Genomic DNA, 18,376 nt, shown 5'->3' on the forward strand with positions numbered 1-18,376 from the left:
CTCAAACTAAGCAGAGCTAATATTAGCCTTGGTGCTAGACTCAAACTAAGCAGAGCTAATATTAGCCTTGGTGCTAGACTCAAACTAAGCAGAGCTAATATTAGTCTTGGTGCTAGACTCAAAGTAAGCAGATAGATCTAATATTAGCCTTGGTGCTAGACTCAAACTAAGCAGAGCTAATATTAGTCTTGGTGCTAGACTCAAAGTAAGCAGATCTAATATTAGCCTTGGTGCTAGACTCAAACTAAGCAGAGCTAATATTAGTCTTGGTGCTAGACTCAAAGTAAGCAGATCTAATATTAGTCTTGGTGCTAGACTCAAACTAAGCAGATCTAATATTAGCCTTGGTGCTAGACTCAAACTAAGCAGAGCTAATATTAGCCTTGGTGCTAGACTCAAACTAAGCAGAGCTAATATTAGCCTTGGTGCTAGACTCAAACTAAGCAGAGCTAATATTAGTCTTGGTGCTAGACTCAAAGTAAGCAGATAGATCTAATATTAGCCTTGGTGCTAGACTCAAACTAAGCAGAGCTAATATTAGTCTTGGTGCTAGACTCAAAGTAAGCAGATCTAATATTAGCCTTGGTGCTAGACTCAAACTAAGCAGAGCTAATATTAGCCTTGGTGCTAGACTCAAACTAAGCAGAGCTAATATTAGCCTTGGTGCTAGGGATGGGCATTTCTAGCAAAAACACTATTCGAAATTCGCTGGCCAAATTCGAATTCAAATTCGAATTTAATTCGAAATTCGAAAATAAAAATAAAAATGTAAAAAAAAAAAAAATGTTTTTTTTTTTTTTTTTTTATGTATTTTTTTTTGTTTTTTTGTTTTTTTGTGAGTGAAATGTTGCATTGTCTCCCCTGATTCTAAGTCTACGGCTTTATTAATTAATATAAAAAGCTTCTGCTGTGGATTTTTAGCTCAAACAAGCATTGCACCACTGAAGTAAAGAACATGTTACATGACATTGACATTTTCGAAAATAAAAAACAGTTTTGACAATCATGAGTGGTTCATTAAATATTTAGTAGGCTCAGGTCTGAGTGCCAAAGGGGTGCCAAAGTCACCCCCTCTCCCTCTTCATGGGATTTCATCCGCCATTCATTTTTCCATAAACCTTGCTTAAAATGCTTATAAAAATTGTTTTACTTGCTCAAACCAAGCGATTTGACTATACTTAGAATCGGGGGAGACAATGCAACATTTCACTCAAAAAAAAAAAAAAAAAAAAATTTTTTTTTTTCGAATTTCGAATTTCAATAATAAAAGTCGACCTTGATAATAACAACGATTATTCGAAAATTCGAAATTCGATGCCCATCCCTACTTGGTGCTAGACTCAAACTAAGCAGATCTAATATTAGCCTTGGTGCTAGACTCAAACTAAGCAGATCTAATATTAGCCTTGGTGCTAGACTCAAACTAAGCAGATCTAATATTAGCCTTGGTGCTAGACTCAAACTAAGCAGAGCTAATATTAGCCTTGGTGCTAGACTCAAACTAAGCAGAGCTAATATTAGCCTTGGTGCTAGACTCAAACTAAGCAGAGCTAATATTAGCCTTGGTGCTAGACTCAAACTAAGCAGATCTAATATTAGCCTTGGTGCTAGACTCAAACTAAGCAGAGCTAATATTAGCCTTGGTGCTAGACTCAAACTAAGCAGAGCTAATATTAGTCTTGGTGCTAGACTCAAAATAAGCAGAGCTAATATTAGCCTTGGTGCTAGACTCAAACTAAGCAGAGCTAATATTAGCCTTGGTGCTAGACTCAAACTAAGCAGAGCTAATATTAGTCTTGGTGCTAGACTCAAAATAAGCAGAGCTAATATTAGCCTTGGTGCTAGACTCAAACTAAGCAGAGCTAATATTAGCCTTGGTGCTAGACTCAAACTAAGCAGACCATTAGTCTTGGTGCTAGACTCAAACTAAGCAGAGCTAATATTAGCCTTGGTGCTAGACTCAAACTAAGCAGAGCTAATATTAGCCTTGGTGCTAGACTCAAACTAAGCAGAGCTAATATTAGCCTTGGTGCTAGACTCAAACTAAGCAGAGCTAATATTAGCCTTGGTGCTAGATTCAAACTAAGCAGACCTAATAGTAGCCTTGGTGCTAGACTCAAACTAAGCAGAGCTAATATTAGCCTTGGTGCTAGACTCAAACTAAGCAGATCTAATATTAGCCTTGGTGCTAGACTCAAACTAAGCAGAGCTAATATTAGCCTTGGTGCTAGACTCAAACTAAGCAGAGCTAATATTAGCCTTGGTGCTAGACTCAAACTAAGCAGAGATAATATTAGCCTTGGTGCTAGACTCAAACTAAGCAGATCTAATATTAGCCTTGGTGCTAGACTCAAACTAAGCAGAGCTAATATTAGCCTTGGTGCTAGACTCAAACTAAGCAGAGCTAATATTAGCCTTGGTGCTAGACTCAAACTAAGCAGATCTAATATTAGCCTTGGTGCTAGACTCAAACTAAGCAGAGCTAATATTAGCCTTGGTGCTAGACTCAAACTAAGCAGACCATTAGTCTTGGTGCTAGACTCAAAGTAAGCAGAGCTAATATTAGCCTTGGTGCTAGACTCAAACTAAGCAGAGCTAATATTAGCCTTGGTGCTAGACTCAAAGTAAGCAGAGCTAATATTAGCCTTGGTGCTAGACTCAAAGTAAGCAGATCTAATATTAGCCTTGGTGCTAGACTCAAACTAAGCAGATCTAATATTAGCATTGGTGCTAGACTCAAACTAAGCAGAGCTAATATTAGCCTTGGTGCTAGACTCAAACTAAGCAGATCTAATATTAGCCTTGGTGCTAGACTCAAAGTAAGCAGATCTAATATTAGCCTTGGTGCTAGACTCAAACTAAGCAGACCATTAGTCTTGGTGCTAGACTCAAAGTAAGCAGAGCTAATATTAGCCTTGGTGCTAGACTCAAACTAAGCAGAGCTAATATTAGCCTTGGTGCTAGACTCAAAGTAAGCAGAGCTAATATTAGCCTTGGTGCTAGACTCAAAGTAAGCAGATCTAATATTAGCCTTGGTGCTAGACTCAAACTAAGCAGATCTAATATTAGCATTGGTGCTAGACTCAAACTAAGCAGAGCTAATATTAGCCTTGGTGCTAGACTCAAACTAAGCAGATCTAATATTAGCCTTGGTGCTAGACTCAAAGTAAGCAGATCTAATATTAGCCTTGGTGCTAGACTCAAACTAAGCAGATCCAATATTAGCCTTGGTGCTAGACTCAAACTAAGCAGATCTAATATTAGTCTTGGTGCTAGACTCAAACTAAGCAGAGCTAATATTAGCCTTGGTGCTAGACTCAAAGTAAGCAGAGCTAATATTAGCCTTGGTGCTAGACTCAAACTAAGCAGATCTAATATTAGCCTGGGTGCTAGACTCAAACTAAGCAGAGCTAATATTAGCCTTGGTGCTAGACTCAAACTAAGCAGATCTAATATTAGCCTTGGTGCTAGACTCAAACTAAGCAGATCTAATATTAGCCTTGGTGCTAGACTCAAACTAAGCAGAGCTAATATTAGCCTTGGTGCTAGACTCAAACTAAGCAGAGCTAATATTAGCCTTGGTGCTAGACTCAAACTAAGCAGAGATAATATTAGCCTTGGTGCTAGACTCAAACTAAGCAGATCTAATATTAGCCTTGGTGCTAGACTCAAACTAAGCAGAGCTAATATTAGCCTTGGTGCTAGACTCAAACTAAGCAGAGCTAATATTAGCCTTGGTGCTAGACTCAAACTAAGCAGATCTAATATTAGCCTTGGTGCTAGACTCAAACTAAGCAGAGCTAATATTAGCCTTGGTGCTAGACTCAAACTAAGCAGACCATTAGTCTTGGTGCTAGACTCAAAGTAAGCAGAGCTAATATTAGCCTTGGTGCTAGACTCAAACTAAGCAGAGCTAATATTAGCCTTGGTGCTAGACTCAAAGTAAGCAGAGCTAATATTAGCCTTGGTGCTAGACTCAAAGTAAGCAGATCTAATATTAGCCTTGGTGCTAGACTCAAACTAAGCAGATCTAATATTAGCATTGGTGCTAGACTCAAACTAAGCAGAGCTAATATTAGCCTTGGTGCTAGACTCAAACTAAGCAGATCTAATATTAGCCTTGGTGCTAGACTCAAAGTAAGCAGATCTAATATTAGCCTTGGTGCTAGACTCAAACTAAGCAGACCATTAGTCTTGGTGCTAGACTCAAAGTAAGCAGAGCTAATATTAGCCTTGGTGCTAGACTCAAACTAAGCAGAGCTAATATTAGCCTTGGTGCTAGACTCAAAGTAAGCAGAGCTAATATTAGCCTTGGTGCTAGACTCAAAGTAAGCAGATCTAATATTAGCCTTGGTGCTAGACTCAAACTAAGCAGATCTAATATTAGCATTGGTGCTAGACTCAAACTAAGCAGAGCTAATATTAGCCTTGGTGCTAGACTCAAACTAAGCAGATCTAATATTAGCCTTGGTGCTAGACTCAAAGTAAGCAGATCTAATATTAGCCTTGGTGCTAGACTCAAACTAAGCAGATCCAATATTAGCCTTGGTGCTAGACTCAAACTAAGCAGATCTAATATTAGTCTTGGTGCTAGACTCAAACTAAGCAGAGCTAATATTAGCCTTGGTGCTAGACTCAAAGTAAGCAGAGCTAATATTAGCCTTGGTGCTAGACTCAAACTAAGCAGATCTAATATTAGCCTGGGTGCTAGACTCAAACTAAGCAGAGCTAATATTAGCCTTGGTGCTAGACTCAAACTAAGCAGATCTAATATTAGCCTTGGTGCTAGACTCAAACTAAGCAGATCTAATATTAGCCTTGGTGCTAGACTCAAACTAAGCAGATCTAATATTAGCCTTGGTGCTAGACTCAAACTAAGCAGATCTAATATTAGTTGAACTTTCGCCTTCTTTGTATTCCACTGACCGACTGTTTTAGGCTCAAGTTTCGCACAAGGCTCGGCACTAGGGCTGGGCGATATGGACAAAATCAAATATCACAATATTTTTGACCAAATACTTTGATATAAATATTGCGACAATATTGTAGGGATGACTATTGGTGCTTTCACAAAAAATTATATTTTTGATAAATAATCATCAGTCATGTGACTATAATGACTAAGTGGGTAAAGGCAAATAATAGAACAGCTAATGAATAAATAAACGAATAATATATATATGTGTGTGTATATATATCTATATCTATATAGATATATATATATATATATATATATATATATATATGTGTGTGTGTGTGTGTATATATATCTATATCTATATCTATATATATGTCTGTATATATATTATTCGTTTATTTATTCATTTATTTGCACACATGAATATAAAACGGATGAAAAATGCAAACAAGAAAGTAAAGTGCAGCTAGCTAAACCCTGAACCCTTATTATGGGTCTCAGAAAACCATCAATAATCCGTACAAAATATAAAATAAAACAGAAACAAGAGGGAAACAATAAAAACAAATCGCCAACAAAAAGAAAATCAAACAGTAAATAAATAAAAAAAAGACAAAAGAACGCCACATGGTACAAAGTCCTTGAACACTCTTTGAGCAGTGGCAACTTGACCTAGCAGTGCTGTGAAGGGGAGGATGTTTAGCGTGTACAGTACTACCCTCTTGTCTGGCCTCTCTCTGAGAGAAGGGCACTTCCTTTCTGTCCTGACGTCGCCCCCTGGGACAAGGCTGTCATTAGGATCAAAGAGGCGCGCCGTTATATCCCCTTTCTCGCTGCCTCTCAAGTTCAGAGGCGTATTATGAAGTCACAAAGGCTGCATTTACACTACAGGACTTGATGCCCACATCTGACTTTTTCCATGCGATTAGGGGGCACGGTGGCACAGTGGTAGTGTTCTCGCCTCACAGCAAGAACGTCCTGGGTTTGATCCCCGCCTGGGACGCTGTTGGCACTGGGGGTATATCTCCCCAACATGCCTTCGGTGCCTGGCGCCCAAGTGGGTTATTATCTGGTGAAAAGGGCCTGGAGTTTGCATGTTCTCCCCGTGCTCCCCTGTGGTTTCCTCCATATAACATCAATGGAACCCCACTAAAACATGCAGAAGATCGTCGTCTGACCAGCGGTGGTTGGAAGAAGTTGGTCCCCGGGCGCTTCCACTGCAGCTGCCCACCGTTCCTGGCCTGAACCATGGAGGAGGATGAGCCATCAAACGAGATGGACACATTTCACAGCGCCTCCAAAGCATGTGTGTGTACTGAGGTAACCAAGCGTAAACCCTTGGTTTACACCACAAGCATCTCAGAAGCCGCGCTGAAGCAGCACTTCATGGAAGCTTCCAGCAGCTTCACACCGGAAGCACTCTGTTTTTTTTTGTTTTTGTTTTTTACCTTTATTTATACAGGGGAAGTCTCACTGAGAGCAATGCTCTCTTTTTCAGGAGTGCCCTGTTCACATTCACACACCCATTCATACCTGGAAGCTGACCAGTACAACCACAGTCTGATCTGTTGGCCACTGAGCAGCTCCACTGGAGCAGTTGGGGTTAAGGGCCTTGCTCAAGGGCACCTCAGTGGTGGTAATGAGGGAGGGGCAAGCGCTGCCTTTTCACTTTCCCCACCAAGATTTATCCTGCCGGTCCCGGGGATTGAACCGACGACCTTCCGGTCACAAGCTCGCTTCTCTAACCATTGGGCCCCACTGCTCCACGCCTCGCTCTGTTTTGCCCGGCGCTCCCATGCCCCCGCTCACAACTTGCATTGACTTCATGCCAGGAGGCTGCTCGCGTGCGGCGCACGCTTGAAAAATAGACCAGAAGCTTAAACTATCGCTGCAGCACGCTTGCAGCATTGTTTCGGCGTGGCGTGGCGAGGCAAAGAGCGTTGCTTCAGTGCAGGATTGGCGTATGGTGTGTTCGGGCTGTAATGTCCTGCCATAATCACCATGAATTCAATCAGTTATGCTAATGAGGGAATCAATTAAGCCAATACAAATGTTAATAAGGAAATATCTGTCAACATAGCTCGTCTCCGCCCATCACTCTCCTTCCCTGCTGCCAAAACTCTAATCCATGCCTTCATGAATTGACAACTGCAATAGCGTTCTTTACGGTTCATCATCCAAAGTCCTCAATAAACGTCAGGACACTCAGAACTCTGCTGCTCGCCTGCTGACCCACACCCTTGACAACATCACCCTGTCCTTCAGAACCTCCACTGGCTCCCTGTCCCACAACAGAAGCTCACAGACAACAATTAAAAAGAGAGAGAGAGAGAGAGAGGCTTGAATGTGTGAAGACTTCTCAACTGGGTTACACGTTGGGTAAAAGAAATACCAAACAAACTTCAATTTCTATTTTTGCACGATATATAAATTCAAGCACTTTCAATGAGCGGTGTCTGTTTATGTTTAACGGGTACTTTCAGGTGCCCGTGGGAACCCTTCATAAAGTGCAATGTATTTTCAAGAGACGTGCCTGATGAAAAAACACAAACGCGTGGGATTCAAAATGTCAAAGTCTCTTTAAGGACAGAATTAAAAGGATGCAAATCCTCTCTTTCATCACATCCTTTCGCCAATGTGTTCTCCTTCTAGGGCTGGTACTGTACCGTTCAAAAAAATTACGATACACCGGTACTGGTACCAGTACCAAGTGATACTATTACCGATACCAAATTATAGAGTACTTAATTAGAGACCTTTTTTTAAGCCATCATTTTGAACATTTAGGTAGCATCTCGGCACGCTGAATTGCTAACTCCATCACATACAGTACGCCGCACTCGACTTCAGCGCCACAGACTGTGTGGGTTGTAGCTGCTGCACTAGTGGGCCAATCACACATCACATTAAACTGAAGAACGCTTGCGGTGATTGGCTGTGAGCAAAACCATACAAATTGGGTAAAGAATTGAATGGACAGGTATTGTTTGACTGGAGATGTTTCGATACTACTACTAGTTGGTACTGGGTATACCAGCCGCCCTATACCTCCTTCCATTACAGTAGTACCACATTCACAGCATCAGGGAAGTGCTTCTCCTCTCCACAGGAGGCAAATGCAAACTTTGCTAAGCTCTCTCTCTGATGACTGATGTGAAGATAGGGATGATGAGTCAAGTCTCTCTAGCCGCCGTAGCCAATGAGATGTTTTTGAACAGACATGCGTGCAAGTGTAACACGCCTTCTGTCATCATCTGCCTTTTTAGTTCTATTTCGGTGCATGTGGGCTAAGTAAGTGGAGGACAAGAGCAAACGCCTGCGGCAAGTTGAGCCAAGCCACGCAGAGCCTAAAAGTAACTGCTGCAGCACAAATGAATCTGCTGCCAAACAGGCCTTCTGAAGTAGCCAACGGCAGCTCCCCTCCTATGGGAATAGCATGATTAACCATTCTTCACACGACAATAGGCTATTAATATGTTGTGCATAATTAATGCACGTTTTCCAGAAAAAGAAAAACGTCATGATTATTATTATAATAATTAGGATTATTAATTTGCACAATCTCAAAGTTAAGAGTCCTACTATTTTGATGATTTTTGATTGTTGTCGTTTTTCCATATTGACTAACCAGGACTCAGCTTTTACACTGTGGTTTTGATTAGTCTCCCATGAGTGAGGGACATTATAGTCATTTGGAATGAATGAGCTTGACTGTACTGAATCTAGGGGGGAAATGAAATAACCAATGCTCTCATAATACTCGTCTTAACAGTATTACCACTGCTTGTTGTCATTTGAAATGTCTGCTTTGTTAGAGCCTAGAGGATTACTGCCAGAAATGATCCATGAAAGCCATTCCAGAATATTTCCTCCATTGTGTAATCTTCATTTTGATTGTAACACATTTTTGCTCCTATAAAGCCAGAACACTCCAACTGTGATATACCAACAAACTAGAGACACAGAGAGAGAAAGAGAGAGAGAGAGAGAGAGAGAGAGGGAGGGAGAGGGAGGGAGAGAGAGAGAGAGAGAGAGGGAGAGAGAGAGAGAGAGAGGGAGGGAGAGAGAGAAGGAGAGAGAGAGAGAGAGAGAGAGAGGGAGGGAGAGGGGGAGAGAGGGAGGGAGAGAGAGAGAGAGAGAGAGAGAGAGAGAGAAACTGGTTCGCTCGCAACTTGTCTTAAACTGGTTTGCTCGTTATTCCCACAAACTTCTTCAGCCAAAATGCAGTCTGTCGTGGGCGGTTGCGACTTGCGAGATATAATGCGAGCCAACTTGAGATTGTATTGAAGTCACGTGCTGCCTGGTGTATTATGGTAGCTAGGCTATGGCGAATTTACGAGTGGTGTTAAGGTCTCAAATCATGTAGGTCTGCACTCTGCAGTAGCCTACGTTTGCTGACGTAAGTAAAGGAACACACTACATTTCCAAATATTTAATAGAGTTCGGCGTGACTTTTTCCTTCATAGACACTATATATCGGGGCTACCCGGTCTGACATCGTGATGGCATAATGGTAGAATCAATTAGTTTTGTGTAAATAATGGCAAATGGACTATCCCACACCATGAAAAGGCTACAATGAACTAACTGTCCAAATTATAGCCCTACTACGTACATAGAGTCGTGATCGCAGGATCCTCAGAATCAAGAATGCATCAGTGAGCTTTCGAGTTGCAACCGAACTCCATTCAATAATCTGGCAATGTAAAGTAACCTTGCTTATCGACAAATGTCCATAGCGTAGAAAATACGAATCGCTATCCTTTCTAGCTCAGTCGGACCCACTCCTCAATTCGGCATACAAACAATAACCCAGGCAACACTTTATGTCAGTAAAAATGTCAACTTTTACAATTGCTTCGCCTGTTGTTCCCAGATCGATAATCGTATCACGTTACAGTGCTTGGCAGCAGCGAGTAGCGTATATTCTGTTCTAAAAGTTTACATTGGTAAAACTCCCGTGTCTCATGTGTATGCCGAATTTAACAGTGGCATTTACTGATTAGAAAAACGCATCGTCTTGTGTTTTATGGTGTCTGTGATTTTGGCGACAAGCAAGACACGTTTAAATCGCCACATTCGGAATAGAGGTCTCTCCATCAAGGCGTCCGAGTGCAGGCTGACGTGTGAATTCAAGCAAACAAAAAGATGAAAGCAAGCCATTGTGGGGGTACTTACTTACGGTGAGCTCCCGTGCAAAAGGTGCTTGAGTCAGAGCGGGTAGAGGGCTGACGTCTCTCCTAAAAGCCCACACAGGTGATGCTGCGGTCGGGGAAAACGCCTCAAACTCCGCTGTACCCAATGGACGGCATAACACTATGGTGCTGCTGCTGAGTAAATAAGCTATGCGGGGTGAGGGAGGAACAAAACACACGCACGCACGCGCGCACGCGCACGCACGCACGCACCAAAACCACTGACAGGCAAATATCAGCCTGGCAACTGAAAGGTCTTTCCTGGCCAGGGTTGCCAGGTCAGTGTGACAAAAACAGCACAATGTTCAATCAAAACCAGCCCAATACCAGAACTTACTATCATTGGCAATACATGTATTGGAATATCTACAAAGTAGCAAACAACCATAAATGTTATTAAAAATGGTTTTAATTTCACCTATAGGTCCTAAAATGGCCATAGTTGTAGTAGGCTATATTATCATAAATACAATGTAATAGCTCTCTGTGGTGTGTAGACCAGTGGTTCTCAACCTTTTTTGTAATGAGAATCACTTTTATTAACACAGTAGGTAGCCTAATCCGATTACATACAAGGTCTTAGAACAGGGATGGGCAACTTTGATGATAGAGAGGGCCACACACAAAAATCCTCGCTACCAGAGGGCCAGATTGTGACCGTGCACTTCCAACAGTAGCCTACTGTAACACCATCACTCCCAATTATAGCTACTAATTTGATGAAAAGGAATTGGTAATCCAAGTTTATTATACAAACATTTATATTTTTCATATTCAAATTGAGTCATTCTTCCATTCAGATGACACCAGAAACGTTGCTCTAGCTTTAAAACAGTCCGCTACAGCAATTTGATGGGGTACATCACCCAAATATGTGATATTAATCAGATTAGTAATGTTGCATGTGCAATGTGCATCCTGGATATAGTTTGTTACAATAGCATTGGCTCAAATGCTAATGTTAAACAGTATGTGGATGGACAATGCTAACGCCATTAGCGCCCTGTTCTGGGTTGTACAGTAAAGTAAAAACAGATCTTGGTGGTCTAAGCTAACCCAACCGAAAACGTCTGCCTTGTAAAAAATAAATAAAAATAAATAAAAAATTACCCCGTGGTCACACTGAGTGAGGTCGGGGGCCGCATGCGGCCCGCGGGCCGGCCCGCCAGTTGACCACCCCTGTCTTAGAAGTATGCAGCATGTATGTATGTAGTATGTGTATGCATATATGTGGATATACGTATGTGTATGTGTGTGTGTGTACATGTATGTATATATGCACATATATATCTGTAGTTACAACCCTAGCATTGTTTGTCTACCGTGTTTGTTTAAGTTGCATTGTCTTGTTTGTCCTGTTTCGTTATCTTGTCCCACCTGCCTGAGGGTATCATACAGTGGCGGACTGCATAATCGTGCACGTCGGGCAAATGCCCGGTGGCCTAGCCTGGCCTGGCCTGCCAAAAAAAAAAAAAAAAAAAAAAAAAAAAAATTGCAGGCCAGGCCAGGCCACTCACTGAACAGCAGGCCAGGCGCCGCCTACTGGTTTACTAGTGGTTTTATTACTTTATTCAGGTTTAAAGTGGGTGCATTCCATTGTAAAATTGGACTTGGCCCAAATTGGGCTTCAAACGGCCCAAATCGGGCTTCAAACGGCCCAAATCTGGCTTTAAACGACCCAAATAGGGCTTCAAACGGCCCAGATCTGGCTTCAAACGGCCCAAATTGGGCTTCAAACGCCCCAAATTGAGCTTCAAACGCCCCAAATTTTTCGCCGCCACCCTTCGGACGCCGGCACGCACGTCGGCCCGTATCGGCCTGGCCTGCTTGGTATCTAATGCCCGGCCTGAATTATGATCCCAGTCCGCCCCTGGTATCATACATACATATAAAAAGCATACACCTAGCACTGACTCTCACTCTGCGGTGAGTGGCTCTGAGGGAGGGGGTGGCCCCCACAGTAACCCAGTTCCACCTCTGTGGGAGAAAACACTTTCGCAAATACAGGGGAGGGTTGTGGGGTATGCTGCACATTGTAATGTATTGTATGATGTTCGTTTGTTATTCAAAAATTAAAAAAATATTCTATATTAAAAAAAGAAGAAGTATGCAGCATAGTGGTCACATCAACAGTTAGAAGACAAATATATATAAAGGTCCAATATAGGCATATACAATATACAGTACGCATGATTTAGAAGGTCCTTAGTGATAAATAGGAATTTACAATCCAAAATGTGCACAATGTAAGTTAAAGAGAATAATATCAAATGTAAAAGAATAGAATAAAATATTCTGGTAAGAGAAGCAGCTATAATGTAATGCAGAGGTTTTCAAAGTGGGAGGCAGGCCTCCCCAGGGAAACGCCAAAGAGTTTCAGGGGAGGCTCAGTGAATGGAAGTGAAAAAAACATTACATTAAAATGAGATCTCATAGAATAGCCTAAATGTATGTGATTGAATTAAAGATAGTTCAAAGATACAGTAGTTTTGGGGAATTTGACAGTTTTCCCCACTTTCCCGGAGTCAGAAAAAAGGAAATGCCTTCAGACAGACATTTCATGTATTTTGGTGTAGTCTGAAGTGTGTCAGCAATATCAGGCTATCTTAGCTCAATTCTTGAGTGCATATGGGATCAAATAACATAATCATGATCCCATAGGCATGCAGGAATTGAGCAAGGGGGGCGCCTATTTCCAAGCTTTGTCTGTGGGGAGGCCCACAGTCTCACACTTTGAAAACCCCTGATCCAACGTATGCAGTGTTTTACCTCTCTGTGTTTTCCTCATGGAGATCTCCCATTTCCTCCTGTGGCAAAACATTCCGTTCTGACGCGTTTTACGTCACAACGGAGCTGCGGAAGTTCTGCTGGAGACGTGGAATCTGCTCAGAGGGCAGCTGTTATTGTTTTGTTTTTGTTTTTTAAGTATGAGCACATTGTGGAGAATGCATGGAGGGCCTTAACAAGCCTTAATGACTTGCAGGTGGCAGGGTAGGAGTTTCTGCAGACAGGAGCAGGAGCATAATTCTCCACGAGGTAAACAGAGAGAAGGCAAAAACACTGCCCATGCATGTGCTTATATTACCGAGATTATATATGATACAAAGTGGGTTGATTACCGGTATAAGTCATCCTTTAAGGCAATTGTGTCACAATCAGTGTTGGGAAGTAACTAGGTACTGTAATTAAACTACTTTTTTGCAGTAACTAGTAATCTAATGACTTTTTCGAATTTAGTAACTCGATTACAATTACTGAAATTTAAATGGGCAAGTCACTAGTTACTTGTCAGGAATAGCAGACAACCTCAGAGGATTATCTGGTTTATGATCATCACACCTAGTCCAGGGAGAGACTCCGCCTGCCTGGCAAAAATGCTCCACATGCCACAACTGCAGCCAGAGCCCGAGAGGCTAGTGACCTTGAGTAGGCTATAAGCCCCAGAGGCTAATGATCCTGAGTAGGCTATAAGCCACAAAGGCTAATGACCTTGAGTAGGCTATAAGCCCCGGAGGCTAATGACCTTGAGTAGGCTATAAGCCCCAGAGGCTAATGACCTTGAGTAGGCTATAAGCCCCAGAGGCTAATGACCTTTAGTAGGCTATAAGCCCCGGAGGCTAATGACCTTGAGTAGGCTATAGGCCCCAGAGGCTAATGACCTTGAGTAGGCTATAGGCCCCAGAGGCTAATGACCTTGAGTAGGCTATAAGTCCCAGAGGCTAATGACCTTGAGTAGGCTATAAGTCCCTAATGACCTGTTAAATTATTTTAATAAAGTAAGTGATGTCCACAAGTACTCCACAAGAGGGAGCCCCTCAGACCTGGTCCCCCCGAAATTCAGGACATGTGGGTAAGAATGCATTATTTACTCTGCAACTGTAATGTGGAATGCCCTGCCAACAGCCCTTAAACTTTTAAACTCCCCTCTCAAATTTAAATCCGCCCTAAAATCATGGCTCAACAGCAACTCGAATTGGTCTTAATTTGGTTTTTATTTCTCTTATCATGAGTTGTTTTTATGTGTTTTTAGGTTAGGTGTTTTCTATGTGCACTTAGGTTGTCTTGTCTTTGTACATGTTATTCGTTTTAAATAACCGGTCTGCCTTTTTATGTTCTATGTATAATGGACCACAATGGAAACAAGCCTTTGGCTTTCTTGTGTTTTATCCATTTGACCAAATCGTAAGGCATTCCTTGATGTATTTACCTTGTGTCAATAAAGTATTCAATCAATCAAAAATACCTTGAGTAGGCTATAAGCCCCAGAGGCTAATGACCTTGAGTAGGATATAGGCCCCAGAGGCTAATGACCTTGAGTAGGCTATAAGCCTCAGAGGCTAATAACCTTGAGTAGACTATAAGCCCCAGAGGCTATGACCTTGAGTAAGCTATAAGCCTAAGATGCTACTGACCTTGAGTAGGCTATAAACCCCAGAGGCTAATGACCTTGAGTAGGCTATACACCCCAGAGGCTATGACCTCGAGTAAGCTATAAGCCCCAGAGGCTACTGACTTTGAGTAAGCTATAAGCCCCAGAGGCTACTGACCTTGAGTAGGCTATAATCCCCAGAGGCTAATGAGCTTGAGTAAGCTATAAGCCCAAGAGGCTACTGACCTTGAGTTGGCTATAAGCCCCAGAGGTTTATGACCTTGAGTATAGGCTATAAGCCCCAGAGGCTACTGACCTTGAGTAGGCTATAAGCCACAGAGGCAAATTACCTTGAGTAGGCTATAAGCCCCAGAGGCTAATGACCTTGAGTAAATTATAAGCCCCACTGGCTAATGACCTTGAGTAGGCTATAAGCCACTGCAGTACCCCAATAACAAATGTAATGTACCCCATGCAGGTACAATGATAGATACAATTTGACCGGTAAAATATTGTGCATGTGCATTAATAAAACAATCGACACATTAAAAGTAACACAAAATGTATTTCCCTAGTAAATAATTACTTTTATTATGCAGTAATTTGTGAAGTAATTAAATTACTTTATGAGACAAGTAACTAGTAACTGTCAAATTACAAATTTTCAGTAACTTGCCCAACTGCATGGTCACAATCACGCTGCCTGTCTGTCGCTGCCAATGTGCGTCCACCTTTTCCCTCCCGTCCAATAAGAAAGGCAGCTTTTAGAGCAGCCAGGAACAGGGTTGCCAGGTCCATGGTTTTCCCGCGGAATTGGGCCACTTTTGAAGCATTGTCGCCGGTTGATGTAGGCTATTTTTAATTTCTAGATGAGCTGTCCCTTTAAAAAAAGACAAAAGAAAATCCACCTTGACCTGGATAAAAGGCAGGTTATAGGCTCTTTCCAGTGTGATGCCCAAACCTCATCTCGGCACCACCCGTAATCCTGGCATGTAAATCCACCCCGAGCACTCAGTTTCCTAAATGATGTTTATGTGGAATGTCTGAACTATTAAATTGTAATGAGTTTCCTCAAAGTCCTACATTTATGGTTCCAGAAAAGGGAGGAATGTTAATAACTGGTAGTAATTCCAGATGTGAGGGATCTGGAGTCCAGCGGTTCTGCTTCACAGGTTTCTCAAATTGTGTGAATTGAGGGGCTATGTGCTCGCAAATTGCAACAGTCAGTGCGGGGTTTTTTATTGTTATTTTTTATATTGTAAAAGCAGTTTAATTCAAAATAGCCTACCGTGTGTGTGTTACAATGTTTTTGAGGAAGTCTGGGCTAAATATAAAACGGTGCTAGTTTGTACCTAATAAAATCACAAACAAGGTATAAGACAGTGCAAAGTAAACTAGAATAGACGGAGATAATTATGTTTGTATGTGACCGTTTCAACACATATATGAGTGAAAGTATGAGAGGAATGGATGTAGGGTAATGGTGTAGCATTATACACCCTGTACAGGGTTCCATGGGTCCTTGAAAACCTCGAAAGTTTGTGAATTTGAGAGAGAGAGAGAAAAATCAAGGCCTCGATAGTTTTTGAAAATAGACATAAACAAACACGGGTCATTGAAAGTGCTTGGATTTATGCAAGCTATGCAGGGCTGCTGCTACGTCTACGGCACGTGCGTCACCAAGATGTTTCTTTTTTTGGAGGGGGGAGGGGCGAATTCAGGGAGGGAGAGGAGGAGAGGAAGGGAAGGGAGAAGTGACAGAGAGGAGAGGAGAGAAAGGAGGAGAGGAGAGATGGAGTATGGAGTGCAGCAAAGGGAGCTTGTTGTCAGAAAGAAAGAGGAGTCGTTAGAAGGAAGTCCTTTCCTTCTTACAGTGATTCCCAACCAGGGGTATGTGTACCCATAGGAGCAGCTTGCCCGGGGTACTTGGAAAGATTTAGTATTGCAATTTATTTCCAAAATGAAGATTTTTTTCCCCAAGTCATTTCATAAGCCCGTTGTTAAAATTGCACTTGCACGCCGCAACTAGTTCTCCCCGATAGGTGTCAACTGTTACATGACTGATATAATAAATGATCAAAACGTCCAGTTGCTGTCGCACCAGGTTTAGGTTTAGGGGAGCCTGGTGACAAAAGGAAAAAGGAGGCCAAGCCCAGTGCCCACACACCGGCAGTTCAGTGAGAAATATATTTTGTATGGATTTTCTTGTACGTCTGCATATATTACACTAAAAGTTATAGAACACATCAACAGGCATGAGTGATCGGGCACTATTGGCATGGCAAAACAGCTCAAGGGGTACATAAGACAAAAAAGGTTGGGAACCACTGCAGGGACCGCAGGGATGATGTATTTCGTAGGCCAACCCAGAAGTCAGCGCACTTCTGGTTCCCTCGTCTCAAAGTTCTGAAATAAGGTATGTGGTTAACAAGTTTATCAATCGGCAAACTTGTTACAATTAGTCACACAACAGGAGAAAAGTCACAAAACTATACAAACTTTGCAAAGACAGTCAGTATTACACTAATACAAGGAGAAGGGCGAAAGGAGAGCTGTACATTCCAAATTGCATGTTATCGTTGTTCTTGTGGAAAAATGAAAATATGATTGCTTTACTGTTTACCAATGTACAACTGTACCTTGATTTGCAATACAAAATATTCTTTAAAAAAAGTATTACACTATACAGTATAGTCTATAAGCGTCAGCAACCCTAAGACACGGGTGCCATGACAGCACACAGTAGCAATAAATACGCAATTGAGATTTTTTGTAGAAATGTTGCTTGCCAATTCACCTACTTCACATCCATTTGCATTTGCACGGCATGTTATTTAGGATATTCATGGTAGTGACCGATGGTACTCTGCCATGGCTGGGCAGCAGCTCTATAAGTCACTCTGTTTGTTGGTTGGTTGGTTGGTCGGTCGGTCGATCGGTCGCTCTACAAAAAAATGTTGGTCCACAAAAATCAATCAACTCCGACTTCAGAAACTAGGTCAGAGTTTCTGCATTAGTGACATCATCACCAATCATCAAAGAGCACTGATGATGTCATACCTCCTAAGGACCAGAGTGACTTAAAGAGAGTGGCGCCAACAGTGGATGATTCACATAGCTATCAGTGTGTGCCGGGGAGTATGTTCGAGGAAGTACGTATGTTTGAATGCATAAAATAAAGCTGATGCTATTCAATTTGATTCTTTAAACGTCTTAGCCTTTCAAAGTACATCACAAACGTTCCATTCTGCAACTCTACAGCGCTATTTAATCCAGAACCTTACTTTCGGGAACTATTGCGAGGTTAAAAAAAAAGAAATCCATTGGATGAATGGAGATGACGCAACTCTATCTCTACTAGGGACAACATTAGGGAGCAATGATGTCATTAGTGATGTCACCTATTGATGACATCATCAGTAGTGTAGTACGATGAGTGGAGAAAAGAAGGATCTGCACACCAAGGACCTCCCCCACCGAGAATCAGGCAAAGACTGTGAAAGCAGTCCTGGAATTTTTCGCCGCCACAGGGTTACTACGCCTGTGGATCAGGGCCGGTTCCAGAACAAGATGACTAGGGATGCATCCTAGATAGGAAGGGGTGCACATGCACGGGCCGACCGAAAAATTTGACACGTTATTTTACTAAAAATAATGCATTTTACCATCATTTCAAGTAGAACGATACCAGCTAAAGCAAGAATACTTCAAGTGTTTCAAGTGCTTTACTGAAATATTTGGACCATATAATGATAATACAATTATCTCAACCTTAAAAGGTTACATGTAGGTGCCAAAAAGCCATAAATTCACATCAAAGAACAAAGAAAAACAACAATTATAATTCAAGTTTAAACAGTAAGTGTGCAGCTGCAGCATTTATTAAAAGAAAAA

Source organism: Poromitra crassiceps, assembly GCF_964638095.1.
Source record: "Poromitra crassiceps genome assembly, chromosome: 3".
Taxonomy (NCBI): Eukaryota; Metazoa; Chordata; class Actinopteri; order Beryciformes; family Melamphaidae; genus Poromitra; species Poromitra crassiceps.